This window comes from Canis lupus, chromosome 17 (assembly GCF_011100685.1).
Source record: "Canis lupus familiaris isolate Mischka breed German Shepherd chromosome 17, alternate assembly UU_Cfam_GSD_1.0, whole genome shotgun sequence".
Classification (NCBI taxonomy): Eukaryota; Metazoa; Chordata; class Mammalia; order Carnivora; family Canidae; genus Canis; species Canis lupus.
In genome coordinates this window covers 20,341,880-20,358,170 of record NC_049238.1, presented here as the reverse complement: position 1 = coordinate 20,358,170, position 16,291 = coordinate 20,341,880, and the positions used below count along the sequence as shown (strand labels likewise).

General features: G+C 46.5%; 1 long non-coding RNA gene across 1 annotated transcript; it reads left to right on the top strand.

Moving 5' to 3' along the window:
* Positions 1-238: 238 nt before the first annotated feature.
* LOC111090544 lies at positions 239-3,133 on the top strand. The gene is made up of 3 exons (XR_005372233.1): positions 239-797; positions 950-1,000; positions 1,421-3,133. It is a non-coding gene; the product is annotated as an uncharacterized LOC111090544 (long non-coding RNA).
* Positions 3,134-16,291: the final 13,158 nt, after the last annotated feature.

The following is a 16,291-nucleotide window of genomic DNA, read 5'->3' as shown; positions in this document are numbered from 1 at the left end:
CCTCCCCGCGCCCCCGCCCGCGCCCGCCCCTCCCCGGGCGGCCAGGTGACAGCTCGCGACCGAGGACGGCGGCGGGCGGCGCCGGGACTGCAGGAGGACGCGCGGCAGCCTCTCCGGGGGCGGGGCGGCGGGGGCGCAGCTCCCCCCCTGCCCGGTGCGCCCGCCCCCCGCCCCCGTGCCCCGCCCGCAGTCGCCTCCCCCCCGCCCGGGTCCCGCTCCGCTTCCCGGAGCTCCTGCCCAGAACCGGCCGCTGCGGCCCGGGCTTCCGGGCGTTGATCACCTCCAGCTCCACTCAGCCCGGCGAGGCCGCCTCATTAACCCCATTTTACCGATGAGCACACTGAGGCTCAGTTCAAGCGACAGCTCGGCCTTGGATCCCGGTTTGACCTCAAAACCTATTGCCTTCCCCGGTGCTCGCCCCTGAGCCCCCCCAAGCGCTTGCCGGGCTCCCAGCCCCTCTGACTTCAGATTTTCACGAGTCTCGTGGGCCGGGGAGCCCCCGCACTGGCGCCGCGCACCGGGTACAGCCGCTCGCGTTCCCCTCGGGAGCAGACCGAGGTCCGGGCAGGTCACCGGGGCTGGAGTCCGCTCGCTCAGGCGCAGAAGATCCCCTGTCCCTTGGCTCAGTCCCTTAAGTCGCTCTCCGCTTCTGCTGTCCTCGCCCGCTTCCAACCCCTCGGCTCAGCTCGGCCGCTCCTGAGGGAGGGACGCCCTTCCCAGAAGCTGCGGAGGCTCCAGCCCGGCGCCCGGCCGAGGCCTCCCTTGGCCGCTCCGCGGGTCTGCGGCGCCTCCTGCAGGTGATCCGGGCGGGTGCAGGCCCGCGGAGGGGCCCGGGGCCGCCAAGTAGGTCTAAGCCCCTAGGCTGGTCCTCGAGGGCTCCATGGACTCTAGTCCTCAGCCTTCCAACCCGGGAGACACCCCCTCACATGCACTAAACCCTCTCTTCCAGGTGACTGACCTCCCACACTGGGGATGGGAACCCCATGAGAAGCGGCACCAGGTAAGGTGAACCCCACTTCTCAGTGCCAAGAGGTGTTTCACATGACTCGATCCGTCTCCATCTTCAGCAGACAGTAGAAAGGGCAACTCCAAGAGCAGAAGTGCCCTGCTCCGAGATAACAGAACAGGAAGGCAGCGGGAGGACCAGGAGGCTGTGCTAACTCCACACCCAGGCCTGTGTGGCCCCCAGCCCCGCCAAGGCGGCCTCCCTGTGCCCACCGCCCAGAGGCTGAGCAGCTGGCCCTGGGTCACTTTTCCTTCAGCCACCGCGATGTGACAGCCTGTGGGGAGTGGGGATGAAGAAGGTAGAGCAAGGGGGAAATGCAGGCATGGAGGGGCAGAGGGGGAAGAGGAGGAGGCCGAAGGAAGCAAGCGGGTGAAAGGAGCCTGACTTCGTCCCTCTGCTTTCCCTGCCCTGCAGGCTGTCTCGAGTGGGCTGACCACATCGTTTGTCATCCGAACGAGAACTCTTCTGAGAGTGAAGGAGGTGCTGAGTGGAACAATAGGCATAAACCAGACCCCAGGACAGCGGGTGTAAACCAGGACCGGGCCGCGTGGTCACCCAATCTCTGAAGGACGCCTCCGAGGCGCCTCTGAGTCTACCTCGGTTTCTCACACTTGGCACGCCAGCTCACCCCGGCTCACCCCGGCTCACCCCGGCTCACCCCGGCTCACCTGGCTCTAGACCTCAGTTTCCAGCTCTGCTTCCACCGCCCCAGTGGCATCCACAGGCCTTCCATTTCAACCCTTACACTTGCGTTTGCTCCTCTCTTACCTTCTATCCCAGCTAAGGAATGGCCTTTCACCTGGTCCCCCAATCTGGAAATCCCCTCACCCCTTATTTACATCCACCTGGTTAGAGTCCTGGTGAGCCTGCTTCTAGCCTGTGTCACACATAGCCCTTCCTCCTTTCCAGTCCTGCTGTCCCAGCCTGACCTCCGTTCCTCCTGCAGTCCTCTCTCCCTGAGGCCACCCTCCATTTTTCATGCCAAAAGCCCTACGGCTCTGGATTTTGGCTGAGTCAGGGACCACATAGGTGTGAAGCATCAGGCAGAACCACTTAACTGGTTGGACCCACTTACTAACTGATGTAGAATGTTCCAGAATCTCTCCAGGGCTTTTTGAATGATTGGCACATCTCGAGGGCCTGACACAAATGATTCGTTTGGAGCTCAGGAGCTGTGTCAGAAGGAACTCGATGCCACTTGTAAGTGACAGAAGGTAGATCTTAAAGGAGGCTTCTGGAAAGGTGGTGGCAGGACAGAGAGCCAGGAAGTGAGGTGAGGTGGGAAGACGTGCAGTAGAAAAGCCGGACTGAGCAGCTGGAGAGAGCCAGGGGCGTGGGTGATGTGTGACGCTGTGCCTGAGCTCTGCCGTCTGGGGGAGTCTGTGTCAGGCTGAGAGGTGGAGGCAAGGGCTGGGTGCCTGGGATCCCCGCTGCTCTGCTGTGGGTTCCACCTCAGGCCCCAGACAGGGCTGGCGGTGGCAGGTGGGAGGTGGCTCCCTACCGGCCGGAGGGGAGGACACGAGAGAGCTCAGTGGCCTGGAGGAGAGGACAGGGAGGGGGTCACAGCCCTGGCAGAGGCCCACCGTTGGCCCAGAGGCCAGGGGGTGGCAGAGGTTAGCCGAGCGGCCCGTGAGTGGGGCAGGGTGGTCAGTGGAGTCGAACGATGGCAAAAGGGGCCGGCAATGGCCAGGGTTGCGTGTGAAACAGCCCTCCCCAGATGGGATAGACAGCCCACGAACTGCGGGAGGCCACGGAACGTTGGGGTAAGCACCTCTGAGGATTCTAGGAAATACTGTATCCAACTTTTTATTTTAGAAAATCCAAAATGGGGCTCCTGGGTGGCTCAGTCAGTTAAGCATCTGCCTTTGGCTCAGGTCATGACCGGGGTCCTGGGATGGAGCCCCATGTTGGGCCCTTCTCACTCTCCCTCTCCCTCTGCCATTCCCCTTGCTTATGCTCTCTCTCTGTGTCAAATAAATAAATAAAATCTTTTTAAAAAAGAAAATTCAAAATGTGCACAAAAGTAGAGGTAATATTCTTATGAATCATCCAGGTATTTCTATGTACCTGCTTACTCTCCCTCCTAATTTTTTTTTAAGATTTTATTTATTTATTCATGAGAGACACACACACACACACAGAGGAAACGACACAGGCAGAGGGAGAAGCAGGCTCCGTGCAGAGAGCCTGATGTGAGACTCGATCCTGGGACTCCAGGATCATGCCCTGGGCCGAAGGCAGGCGCTTAACCACTAAGCCACCCAGGGATCCCAATTCATCCATTTAAAGTACACAATTTTGTTTTTTTGTGTATTCACCACATTGTGCCACCGTCACCATGATTTTGCCATAAATATTTGCATCTGGGCTGGGCAGCTGAGGGTAGCTGTACTGTCATTAGGCATTTCTAAGGCAAATAATACATGCCCATTAGAAACAATGCTTACAGGGGCCCATGGGTGACTCAGTGGTTGAGTCTGCTTTTGGCTCAGGGTGTCATCCTAGGGTCTTGGGATCGAGTCCCGCACCAGGCTCCCCATAGGGAGCCTGCTTCTCTCTCTGCCTATGTCGTTTCCTCTGTGTGTGTGTGTGTGTGTCTCTCACGAATAAGACACATTTTTAAAAAAATCTTTTAAAAAATGATGCTGGGATCCCTGGGTGGCGCAGCAGTTTAGCGCCTGCCTTTGGCCCAGGGCGCGATCCTGGAGACCAGGGATCGAATCCCACATCGGGCTCCCGGTGCATGGAGCCTGCTTCTCCCTCTCCCTGTGTCTCTGCCTCTCTCTCTCTCTGTGTGACTATAATAAATAAATAAAAATTAAAAAAATCTTAAAAAAAAAATGATGCTTATGAAAAAATCGTAATCATTTGGGAAAATCCTCATTGTATAGTGTTAACATAAAAAAGTCGGGATAGCATTTCATGAATAAATGAACCATTAAAAAAAGGCAAGTCAAAGGGAATGTGCTCTCACGTTTTTTATTTATTTTTATTTTTTAAAAGATTTTCTTTATTTATTTCATGAGAGACACGGAGAGACATAGGCAGAGGGAGAAGTAGGCTCCATGCAGGGAGCCCGATGTGGGACTTAACCTGGGACTCTAGGTCACTCCCTGAGCAGAAGGCAGACACTCAACCACTGAGCCACCCAATGCTCTCATATTTAAAGTGTTTTTGTGTCTATGTCATGGAATAAATGATACTGTCTCTCTAATTTTGAAATATCCAAAGTTTTATGTAGTGAAGAGTCATTTATTTGATCACTTGAAGCCGGTTTAAACTTTACAAATGAGGGAGTAGGACCTGATGGGCTCTGAGGCCCTGCCTGCCTCGAAGGTCTGGGGGTTTGAATATTCTCCAAGCAGGCATCCACTGCCCAGCAGAGGGAGCAGCGGGGCCTCACAGCCAAGCCCGCCCCCGTGGGTGCGTAAAGGCCTGCCGCTGCCGGCAGAGCGGGTCATCGGGATGGTTCTGGGAACAGCTAGACCCCCACAGCAGGACACCGCCAGCTTGCCTCCTCACAGGGCACCCAGGGAGATCACCATCCTGTGCCTCATTCAAACTGTTACTTTGGTAAAATTAATTCTTTCAAAAAAGAAAAAAAAAAAGACATTCTTTCATTACCTCTTTATTGCAAATTTAGGTATTTATTACTTGCACTAAACAAACATAACCTTTTCACTTATTTAGAATTGTCTTTCATTTCACTCACAATCACTAATTTCCACAAATATGTAGTTCCAACATTTTGTTCAACCTCTGTGTACTGTTCTCCTTCAGATTGTCTTTTGCAATATTAAGAATCAGACAACTTATGTGTTTTTTTTTTAAAATTTTTTTTTTTTAATTTTTATTTATTTATGATAGTCACAGAGAGAGAGAGAGAGAGAGAGGCAGAGACACAGGCAGAGGGAGAAGCAGGCTCCATGCACCGGGAGCCCGATGTGGGATTCGATCCCGGGTCTCCAGGATCGCGCCCTGGGCCAAAGGCAGGCACCAAACCGCTGCGCCACCCAGGGATCCCAGACAACTTATGTGTTAACCAACTAGAATTTAAATAAAAGCTTGAAACAAACAATGAATACATGGGGCTCCTGGCTGGCTCAGTTGGTAGGGCTCATGACTCTTGATTTCGGGGTCATAAGTTTCAGGCCCACATTGGGTATAGAGATTACTTAAAAAAATTTTTTTAGGGCAGCCAGGGTGGCTCAGTGGTTTAGCACCACCTTCAGTCCAGGGCGTGATCCTGGAGCCCCAGGATCGAGTCCCGAGTCCCACGTAGGGCTCCCTGCATGGAGCCTGCCTCTCCCCCTGCCTCTGTGTGTGTGTGTGTGTGTGTGTGTGTGTGTGTGTGTGTGTGTGTGTCATGAATAAATAAATAAAATCTTTAAAAAATATTTTTAAATCTTTAAAAAAAAAAAGCTATCCCAGGGAGCAACTCCAACTATGCCATCACACGGATTCAGAATTGTGATTGTGTCCTCAGATGTCTGTCAGCTGACAAATTTTCCAGTTGTTCATTGCTACTGTATAGGAATACGTTGATTTGTATATATTGGCCTTTGACCTTCTTAAAATCACTTACAAGTTTTCATATCTATTTTTGTAGATTCCTAGGAATTTTCTATGCACACGATCATGTTGTCTATTTAAATAAAGACAGTTTTGATCGTCTCCAATCTGTTTGCCTTTTATTTTGTGCCTAACTACATTGGCTAGGACCTCCAATCCCATGTTGAATTGGAGAGGTGAAAGTAAACATCTTTGCCTTGTTCCTGATTTTCTAGAAGGAAAGTCTTCCGTCTTTCAGCACTGAATACAATGTGAATTGTGTGTGTGGGGGGGTTAATTTTATTTATTTATTCATAAGAGACACACAGGGAGAGAGGCAGAGACCTAGGCAGAAGGAGAAGCAGGCTCCATGCAGGGAGCCCTACGTGGGACTCGATCCTGGGACTCCAGGATCATGCCATGGGCTGAAGGCAGGCGCTAAACCTCTGAGCCACACAGGCATCCCTGTGGGGGGGGGGGGGGGTTAGGTGACTTTTATCAGGATGAAGAAGTTCCCTTCTATTCCTACTATTTTTTTGTTTTCTGTTTGTCTCCTCTATTTTTTGTTTCTCTGGTTCTTCCTTTCCTGCCTCTTTTTTTCTTTTTAATATATTTTTTTAAAGATTTTATTTATTTATTTTGAGAGAGAGCAGGAGCAGGAGGGAGGGGCAGAGGGAAAAGCAGGACTCTAGCTGAGCAGGAAGCCTGACATGGGACTCAGTCCTAGGACCCTGAGATCATGACCCCAACCGAAGGCAGTCACTTAACCCACTAAGCAGTCATCTTAATCTTTTTTTTTTTTTAAGACTTTATTAATTTGACAGTGAGAGAGAGCACACAAACAGGAGGAGCAGCAGGCAGAGGGAGAAGCAGGCTCTCCCTGGAGCTGGAGCCTGATGTGGGAGTCGATCCCAGGACCTTGAGCCAAAGGCAGACACTTAACTGACTGAGCCACCCATACACCCTATTTTCTCTTTCTTTCTTTCTTTCTTTCTTTCTTTCTTTCTTTCTTTCTTTCTTTCTTTCTTTCTTTCTTTCTTCTTCTTTCTTTCTTTCTTCCTTCCTTCCTTCCTTCCTTCCTTCCTTCCTTCCTTCCTTCCTTCCTTCCTTCCTTTTTCTTTCTTTCTTTCTTTCTTTCTTTCTTTCTTTCTTTCTTTCTTTCTTTCTTTCTTTCTTTCTTTCTTTCTTTCTTTCTTTCTAAGATTTTATTTATTTATTCATTAGAGACATAGACAGGCAGAGACATAGACAGAGGGAGAAACAGGCTTCCTACTGGGAGCCCTGGGAGCCCAGGCATCATGACCTAAGTCAAAGGCAGACGCTCAACCACTGAGCCACACAGGTGGCCCTATTTTATTTTTTCTATTGGCTTTTTAGCTATACTTCTTTCCACTATGTGTGCATGGCATGTGGTTGTTCTAGGGATTACATTATTCATTCTTACCTTTTAACCCAGTACCGCTTCATACTAACTTGTAACCTATATTATTTTTTTTTTTTTAGATTTTATTTATTTATTTGTGAGAGACACAGGGAGAGAGAAAGAGGCAGAGACACAGGCAGAGGGAGAAGCAGGCTCCATGCAGGCATGGGAGCCCTGCCCTGTATGACTCTTTAAAGTAAAAGTGATGACACTGTGTTGGGGGTTAATAAGATATATGTAGATGGATTCCACCTCACACTATAGTATATGAGTGAGGGGACAGATGGATCTATAGGTTACAAGGTAGGGCAGCCCCAGTGGCTCAGCGGTTTAGCGCTCCCTTCAGCCCAGGGCGTGATCCTGGAGACTGGGGATCGAGTCCCACGTCAGGCTCCCTGCATGGATCCTGTGTCTCTGCCCCTTCCCTCCATCTCTCGTGAATAAATAAATAAAATCTTAAAAAAATAATATAGGTTACAAGTTAGTATGAAGCTTTTTAAATTTTATTTATTTATTCGTGAGACACACACACACACACAGAGAGAGAGGCACAGACACAGGCAGAGGGAGAAGCAGGCTCCATTCCATGCAGGGAGCCTGACGTGGGTCTCCAGGACCACACCCAGGACTGAAGTGCCACTGAGCCACCCAGGCTGCCCATAAATAAAATCTTAAAAAAAAAAAAGTCATACATATAATAATGAAATTAAGATGAAAATAACAGACATTTACATTTACTCACTGATGGTCTTTATTCCTCTCTGAGGATCTAAGTTTCCATCTTTTTTTTTTTTCCACAGTTTTGAGCACATACGTATTTATTTGTGGGGTCCATCTTTTTTTTAAATATTTTATTTATTTATTCATGAGACACGAGAGAGAGAGAGAGAGGCAGAGACACAGGCAGAGGGAGAAGCAGGCTCCACGCAGGGAGCCGTGGGACTCGATCCCGGGACTCTAGGATCAAGCCCTGGGCAGAAGGCAGGCACCAAACTACTGAGCCACCCAGGGATCCCCTAAGTTTCATCTGATATTATATCCCATTAGCCTGTAGGACTTTCTTTAGCAATTATTGTAGTGAGAACCTGCTGGTGGTGAATTTTCTCTTATCTGAGAATGTCTATTTTACTTTTATTCTTGAAGGAGGTTTTCATTGGATATAGAATTCTGAGTTGACACTTTTTTCTTTTCTAGCCTTTAAAATATCCGTTGACTTTTATTAGCATTTATAGTCCACTCTCTAGGGGCTTCATTTAGCTGTTTTTATGTGTGTGTGTTAAATCCAGAGTTTATCTTTTTTTTTCTCTGTGTAAAGTTGCTCTGGCAGGATCTTACTCAACCATTACCAGATGCGGATGTGTCCCAACTTTATTTTACAATTAGGTTTTTTATTTCAAGAAAAAAGTTAGACCTATAGGAAAATTGCAAGAATATTATAATAAAGTCCTGGGACCCCTGGTGGCTCAATGGTTGAGCTCCTGCCTTCGGCCCAGGGTGTGATCCTGGAGACCAGGCATTGAGTCCTACATCAGGCTCCCTGCATGGAGCCTGCTTCTCCCTCTGCCTGTGTCTCTACCTCTTTCTGTGTGTCTCTCATGAATAAATAAATAAAAATCTTAAAAAAAATAAAGTCCTATACATCCCTTACCTATATATCTTTTAAAGATTTTATTTAAGATTTTCCTTATTATTTCTGGATTATGGAATTACTTAGAACCCAGCAAGACATAAAAGAACCAGAATTTGATTGGCATTTCATTTTACTGAATGTAGCTTGTTATTGCAAAATAAACTGGGAAGGGGCACCTGACTTGCTCAGTTGGTAGAGCATGTGACTCTTGATTCCGGGGTCATGAGTTCAAGCCCCACATTGGACACAGAGTTCATAAAAAAATCAAAAAAGAAAGAAAAAGAGAAAAATGTGGAAAGAAGCCTATTCAAGGGAATTTCTTGGCATGTTTCTATTTTATCATAAAAAAGAAAGTACTGTAAGGATTTATAGATTGTTCCTGAAATGCTCCTTCCTAAAAATAAGTAACTCATTAAATATTTACTTCAGGAAGCTAGAATTTTAAGTTTTGGTCAATAGTGATAAACACAGTAAATCAAACTATACCTCTTATAAACTGTGTATTTTTAAATGAATATGTTTTATTTTTAACTAAATAATGCATGTTTATCCCAAAGAAAACATTTTGACTTTAAATAGTATTTTAAGCTTAAGAAAGTAAAAAATGATCATGTTTTATTATTTTCCTTATTCCCAATTTTTAATTGTGTAAAATTTCTTCTAATTGGGCTTCACCCTAAGACTTTTTTTTTTTTTTTTAAAGTAAGCTCTACACCCAGCATGGGGCTTGATCTCATGACCCTGAGTCCGGAGTCTGTACTCCACCAACTGGGCCAGCCAAACACCCCCCCCAATAAGATGTTCTTAAATCTGAAGCTTCATTATTCCTTTTCATCTCTGGCTTTTAAATGTTTTTACTTTCACAACATGACAAGTTTCAGAATCCTTTAAAAACGACTTTATTCAAATTGTTTACTAAAAGAGAGATTTTGTGTTCTTTGTCTTTCATACCATCCAGAACCACATTTGCCTGAATAGACATTTCAGATGGACTTGGTGTCATCTGGGCCCAAGTGACAGCAAATGATGAAGCAAAACTGTAGAAATTGTCCAACATCTTTTGTGTGAATCAAGTCGATGATTTGCTGAGGATCTAACAGCTTTGCCTTTGTCTGCTGAGACAGATTGTCCAATAATTCCACTGAAATTCCCATCTGAGCAATAAGACAACTAGATCGATGGAAGAGAATAGAGAGCCAGAAATAGACATATACAAATAGAGTCAGCTGATCTTTGACAAAAGAGCAAAGGCAATTCAATGGCGAAAGAAAGAATAGTCTTTTCAACAAATGGTGCTGGAACAAACAGGACACCCACATGCAAAAAGAAAGAAAGGAAGAAAAATAAAAAACAAAAAATGGAATCCAGGGGGCACCTGGCTGGCTTATTTGGTGGAGGATGTGAATCTTGATCTCAAGGTTATAGATTCAAGTCGTACATTGGGTATAGAGATTTCTTTAAAAAAAAATAAGAATCAAGACATGAACTTTATACCCTTCCCAAAAAATTAATTCAAAATGCATTATAGATACAAAACTAGAATTTATAGAAATTAACAGAGGAGAAAACATAAGTGACCTCGGGTTGGGTAATGACTTTTAAGATGCAACATCAAAAGCACCATTTATGAAAGAAAAAATTATGAAAAAAAATTCATGAAAGAAAAATAGGACTTCAGTAAAATTACAAACGTTTGTCCTACCAATCTGAGCAGCAGATGGAGCCTGGACAATATTCATGGCTACTAAAGAGTGTCAGTTTCCTTCTCCAGATTTAAATCTGACATTTTGAAGAAGGCAACAAATTCTAGGAGCTAACATACTGGCACATATCTGAATCAGGACAGGAAAAGGAGAGCATCCCCATTTCTATAGGAAATGAAATTATTCTCATCACAAAAAAAAAAGCACAACATGGCTGATACTTTCATAACCAGGAGAGTCAACCACAAATCTACCCTTACCACTGCTTTGCTGCTGGTTGCACCAGGCTTCCGGCCGCCTGGCAGCAGGGATGGAAGGCAGCAACTGAGAGTCCTGGGCTTACTGATCAAGTCAAGCCAAGAAGTTTCTAGAACTTGTGGGAGAGCTCCCACCTGGTCACCTACATAGTGGCTGAAAAGCCCTCTTAGTAAGTTGAATTGATCTTTAAGGTCATAATCCTGGCCTCACAAGTAGATTCAATGCAGAAACTCAAAACTCACTGTGAAACCACTGGCTACTGGCTGTTACGAGGAACATAAAAATTTCAAAGTTTTCAGCAAATATGTAATCCTACAAATTACATATTTCAACTTATTTGTAGGATTTCTACTGAGGAAAGCATTTAATTTACTACTGAACCATTGATAAATAGGATATAATGTTATTGTTAAAAACTGTGGTAACAAAAATTGTAACAGCTAACAAAAAATGTACCATTTTAAAGAATTTTACCATTTTGTTTTTGGCTCAGTGGCTCAGTCCGTTAAGTATCTGCCTTCAGCTCAGGTTAGGATCCCAGGGTCCTGGGATCAAGCCCCGCATCCGGCTCCCTGCCCCAAGAGGAGCCTGCTTCTCTCTCTCCCTCTGCTGCTCCCCTTGCTTGTGCTCTCTATCAAGTAAATAAATAAAATCTTTAAAGAAAAAATTGTATACCCATACATCTGTGTGATGCCAAGGCCCATTTTGACAATATCAGAGTGCATATACTTCTTGTATTATTTCCTAAAGGACTACTTTATTTTTACTACAAATATCAGGGAGTGGATATAGCCCTTCATTAGGGCGTGGACTCCAGAGGAAGGTAAACACCCAGGTCTGGGAGTCAGACCCACCTAGGATTGAACCAAAGCTTTTCTCCCCGCCATGTGATCGTGGCAAGATCCATAACTTTGCCAAGCTTGTATTTATTCATGTGCCAAGTGGGGACAAGAACACATCACTCAAAGAGTACGTCTCCTAAGTCAGGATTAGTTGAAGTCAGATAATAAAAAGTGGGTGGTGGAGCAGGGAATTCTGTTGCATTTGGTCTAGCCCTTTCCCTTTGTGGGGGCAGGCAAGTTTCTTTGAGGACACTAGGAATCCCTCCATGGCCCTGAGAAAATGCCTCAAGAATATCTGGTTTTATAAGAGGCAACGCAGAGGATCATAGGGGAAGGGAGGGTAAAATGGAATGGGAAGAAATCAGAGAGGGAGACAAACCATGAAAGGCTCTTAATTGTGGGGAAGAAACTGAAAGTTGCTGGAGGGGAGGAGGAGGATAGACTAACTGGGAGACGGGCACTAAGGAGGGCACGTGAGGTGATGAGCACAGGGTGCTACATGCAACTTCTGAATTACTGAACTCTACATCTGAAACTAATGATGTTCTATATGTTGACTAATTGAATTTAAAAAATTGTTTTTTAAAGTCTGCTTTGCTTTTTCCCTTTCCTCACTGAGAATTGCCCAGCAGGAAGTAGGGGCAAGAGATCAGTCATTCATTCAACACATACTGAGCGCCTTCTGTGTGCCAAGTGCTCTTCTAGGTACTGGAGCCACAGCAGTCAATAAGACAGACAGAGTCCCTGTCCACATGGACCTTCTGTCCCCAGGGGAGACAGGCAATCAACTGCTGAACACATAGATTTTAACATGGCAGATGGTGGGAAGAACTGGACGAAAAAAGAAAGCAAGGGGAAAGGATAGGGAATCCAAGGCTGGGGCAGTAATGCTGCTATCCTATGTGGAGTGGCCACGGAAGGCCTGGCTGATAAGGGGACATTTGGACAGAGACCAGAAGAAGGTGACAGTGTGAGTGGTTCTGATATATGGAGGATGCGTATTCCAAACAGGGGGAGCAGCCGATGCAAAAGTCCTGAGGCAGAGAGCGTGGTTTGTGAGGGGTGAGAATGGGGATAGGGGCAACGGGTGACGTTTAAAGGACCTCTGAGTGAGTGGGAAGCCTTTGAAGTGTTTTTGGAAGAACTGTGATCCATCGAAATGATCCCAGAGGACGTTCCGTGTGCTGTGTTGAGAGGAGACTGCGGACAAGGGAGGAAGCGGCCGTTAGGGCTTCCCCGTTCTCACTTGCTGGAAATGACGCACGCTGGGCTGGGTAGAGCTACGGTGCTGAGGTGTGGTGGGGTCTGCGGATATTCTGGAGGTAAAACCGATGGGATTTACTGACAGATTGCTGTGAGGTAGGGGAGTGCTTTTATTTCTGCTAAGTATTAGATACTCTGGCTTGTTTCAAGTTGTGGTGTCCCTACGCTTATGAGTGAAGCACTGTGCCCGCAGGAGACGTCTCCCCTCTTCTACATGGTTTGGAGCCACTTCTCTAGAAAACATTCTCTTTCTGAGTTTGTCAGTTTTGTCAACACTGAAAATTTGCCCGGAGTAACAGTTTCATCTTTAATTATGGCAGCCAGTTTGCAAAGGCAAATTCCCGGGGCTGCGAATTTTGTGCAGCTGCTTTCTGCATTTTACTGAGGGTGACGGTTAATCACAGGCCTGACGTCAAGGTTCAAGGTCACCGCACGCCTGCACTTCATTCTGCTAGTTCTCAAGTAAGAGCAGAGGGACAAAGCGGAAATGGCCCTGGGTGGGGGGAGACCTGCCCCCCCCAGCTCAGTGACCGTCAGCTGTGTGACCACCCCCCCCAGCATGTCCTGCGGCATCTCTAAGTTAAAGCACTGCAACCAGATTCCCTAAGTGACCCATTTGTCCCTCAGACCGCCGTTGCTTTCTTGAGAATTTGGCTGTGCGTTTCCAATGATTTATCCTCTATTTCTAGGTGTCTGCCTGGCTAAAAGCAGGGCCAAGTCACTCTCAGGCATTCACTCACCTGCTCGTGTCACGGCATTTACTGGGCACCTACCCTGTGCCAGACACAGGCAGGCCCTGGAGCCCCAGGGGTACACCAGGCACCCTGAGTCCCTGCCCTCGGAGAACCTGCTGCCCAGCTACTTCCACGCGGTCCTTCAGCTGTGGATCCGCATCCTCAGGGTCTCCTGGAGGTTGTCTGCTTCTGGGGCCACCACACAGCCTTCCAGGGCCGGTTTCCTGGGACTCAGGGCTCCCTCTTTCCCGGGCTACCTTTTCATTTTGCTCGAGAATATCCTCTCAGATTCCTGAGAAGGTGAGCAAGGGAAGAAAAAACTTACCTCCTTGCATATCGGAAGACATCATTTCCTATTTGACAGTAAGCCGAGCTAGTAGAGGACTCTACATAGGGCATCCCTTCCGTTCAGAACTTGGACGCTATTACCCCATTGATCCCTAAGTCTCTGCATTACTTTAGGGAAATGTGTATCATTCAGGTTCTCAGTTCTTTGCAGGTGACCTATTCCCCACCCTACCTCCGATGCTTTTTTCTTTTTTTCTCTTAAGCTTTTCTGTTATCCTCGGAGTTCTGAAATGCCATGATGACAGTCCTCGGTGCAGTTAATTTTTGTTCTTTTGGGCCAGGTTGTTTCGATCTGGAAACTAATACCCCTCAGTTCTGGGCAGCTTTCTTGTCTTCTCTCCCTCTCTTTTGTTTTCCTCTTTCCTTTTCTGGATCTCCAGTTAATCAGATTCTGGCCTTTGGGTTGGCCCTCTGAAGGGTCTCCTTTTCCAAGTCCCTCTCCCTCCATCCCTTCCTCTCTCTTGCATGTCTTACTTTCTGGGAGCTTTCCCTCACTCTCACCTTCTAATTCTTCTCTTGAATCTTTTATTTTGTTGATCATTTTTATTTTAGTAAATTCTATCTCATTGTGTGTGTCTTTTAACTAGCATCCTTTTTTATTTTAAGATTTTATTTATTTATTCATGAGAGACACAGAGAAAGGCAGAGACAGAGACAGAGGGAGAAGCAGGCTCCCCGTGAGGAACCTGGTGCAGAACTCGATCCCAGGACCCTGGGATCACGACATGAGCCAAAAGCAAATGCTCAACCACTGAGCCACCCAGATGCCCAGTATCTCATTTTTTAATTTTTATTTTTGTAAGTAACCTCTACACCCAATGTAAGATCAAACTTATAACCCAGAGATCAAGAGTCGCACAGTCTATACCCACTGAGCCAGCCAGGCGCCCCAGCATTGTATTCTTGCTTTATGGGTTCAATATCATGTCGTATCCAATAATATTCATTAAAGTGTGTTTTGGGGGTTTTCCCTTTGGTTTTTGCAGTTTTTTAAATTTCCTTTTTGTTGTTAGTTGTTCTAGTCTTTTATGTCACTGTGAAGAGTATCTGATTGAATGCAAATATCTGTTAGGTCTGGGTATCAGGTTGTGGATTTTTATTAATTTTTCTATGCTTTTCATATGTTTGAATGATTTTACATAGGTTTTAGGTAGACTGGACACTTGTATGTTCGTCCGACTTGGTGGCAGGAAATCTTCAACACAGCATAATCTGCAGAGAGCTGGCCTTTTAGTTGGTGTGCCTCTAAGTGACAGTATTTGTCAGTCTTTTCTCTTGGGCCAGGTTTTCCAGAGACCCTCCTAATCTTCTACCTGGGTACCTACGTCTGGCTGCCATAACTCTAGGGGAAGGGCAGGGAGAAGGAAGGAAAAAAATCTGAGGAGCCCATCATTCAAGATGCAGCTGTGCACTGAAATCGCTGCTTTTGATCCTGTGCCTCCTCCACACCTTTCCCTCCGCCTGCCCGGTGCCCTTGAGTCTGGAGCCTCTGTTGTTCCGTTTCTGCAGATCATAAACCTTCAGGAGGGTGGAAGCAACTCCTGGCTGCAGGGGATGATCGGGGACATTATTTCTTATAGACTTCCCACCCATCCCATGTTCCTCTGTTGCTACGTGCCTGACATCTCAAAGGTACCCGGAGCTCCTGGAACTCTTAGGTTCAGGGCAAATCTGTTCACTTTTTATCGGCATTCTTCTCTGAAAACAGTGACGTTGTAACTTCTGCTCTAGGACATTTCGCTCTATCTGTTCCTCATCTCCATTTTTAGGAGACTTAGTACAATATTTGCATAAGTAAACCTTTTCATTTTCACAGATGTCGCCTGCCTTTTAACATTATTTTAAAATCTGAGTATAGTTGGCACAAAATGTTACATTAGTTTCAGGCGATCAACATGGGATTTGATAAGTCTCTACCATATGCCGTGCTCACCACAGCTGTGTAGCTACCGTCTGTCTTCTTGCAACACGATGACAACATCATTGGTTCTATTCCCTATGCTGTGCCTTTTATTCCCATGACTAACTTATTCCATAACTGGAAGCCTGTATCTCCCACTTAATTTTGTGTGGCCACATTTACCATAAATTCTACAGGATGGGATCTCAGCCGGACAGGCTCTAGAGAAGTTTCCTGTGACACCATGAAGAAATGCAGTTCTCAGAAATGGTCACAAGGTGGCTCAGTGACTCTACATTTAATTTAGGTGTTCTCCCTACTACCCAGCCAAAAGCGTTGAATCTTGGTTAATTGGGCAGAGGGGAACCAGCATCATAGGATATTTATGCTGGACTGAGGCTTGGAGTGCTTTGTAGGCCACTTGCTTCTAGAGACAAGGGAATGTAGAACTACATCTGGAGGTGGTTTGTTGGTGGAAGAGACCCTAGATTTAAATTTTAAAATTCTTTGACAGTCATATTCAAAGTTGCCTTTAAAGGGTACCTGGGTGGCTCAAAGCATCTGCCTTTGGCTCAGGGAGTGATCCTGGAGTCCTGGGATTGAGTCCCGTATAGGGCTCCCTGTGGGGAGCCT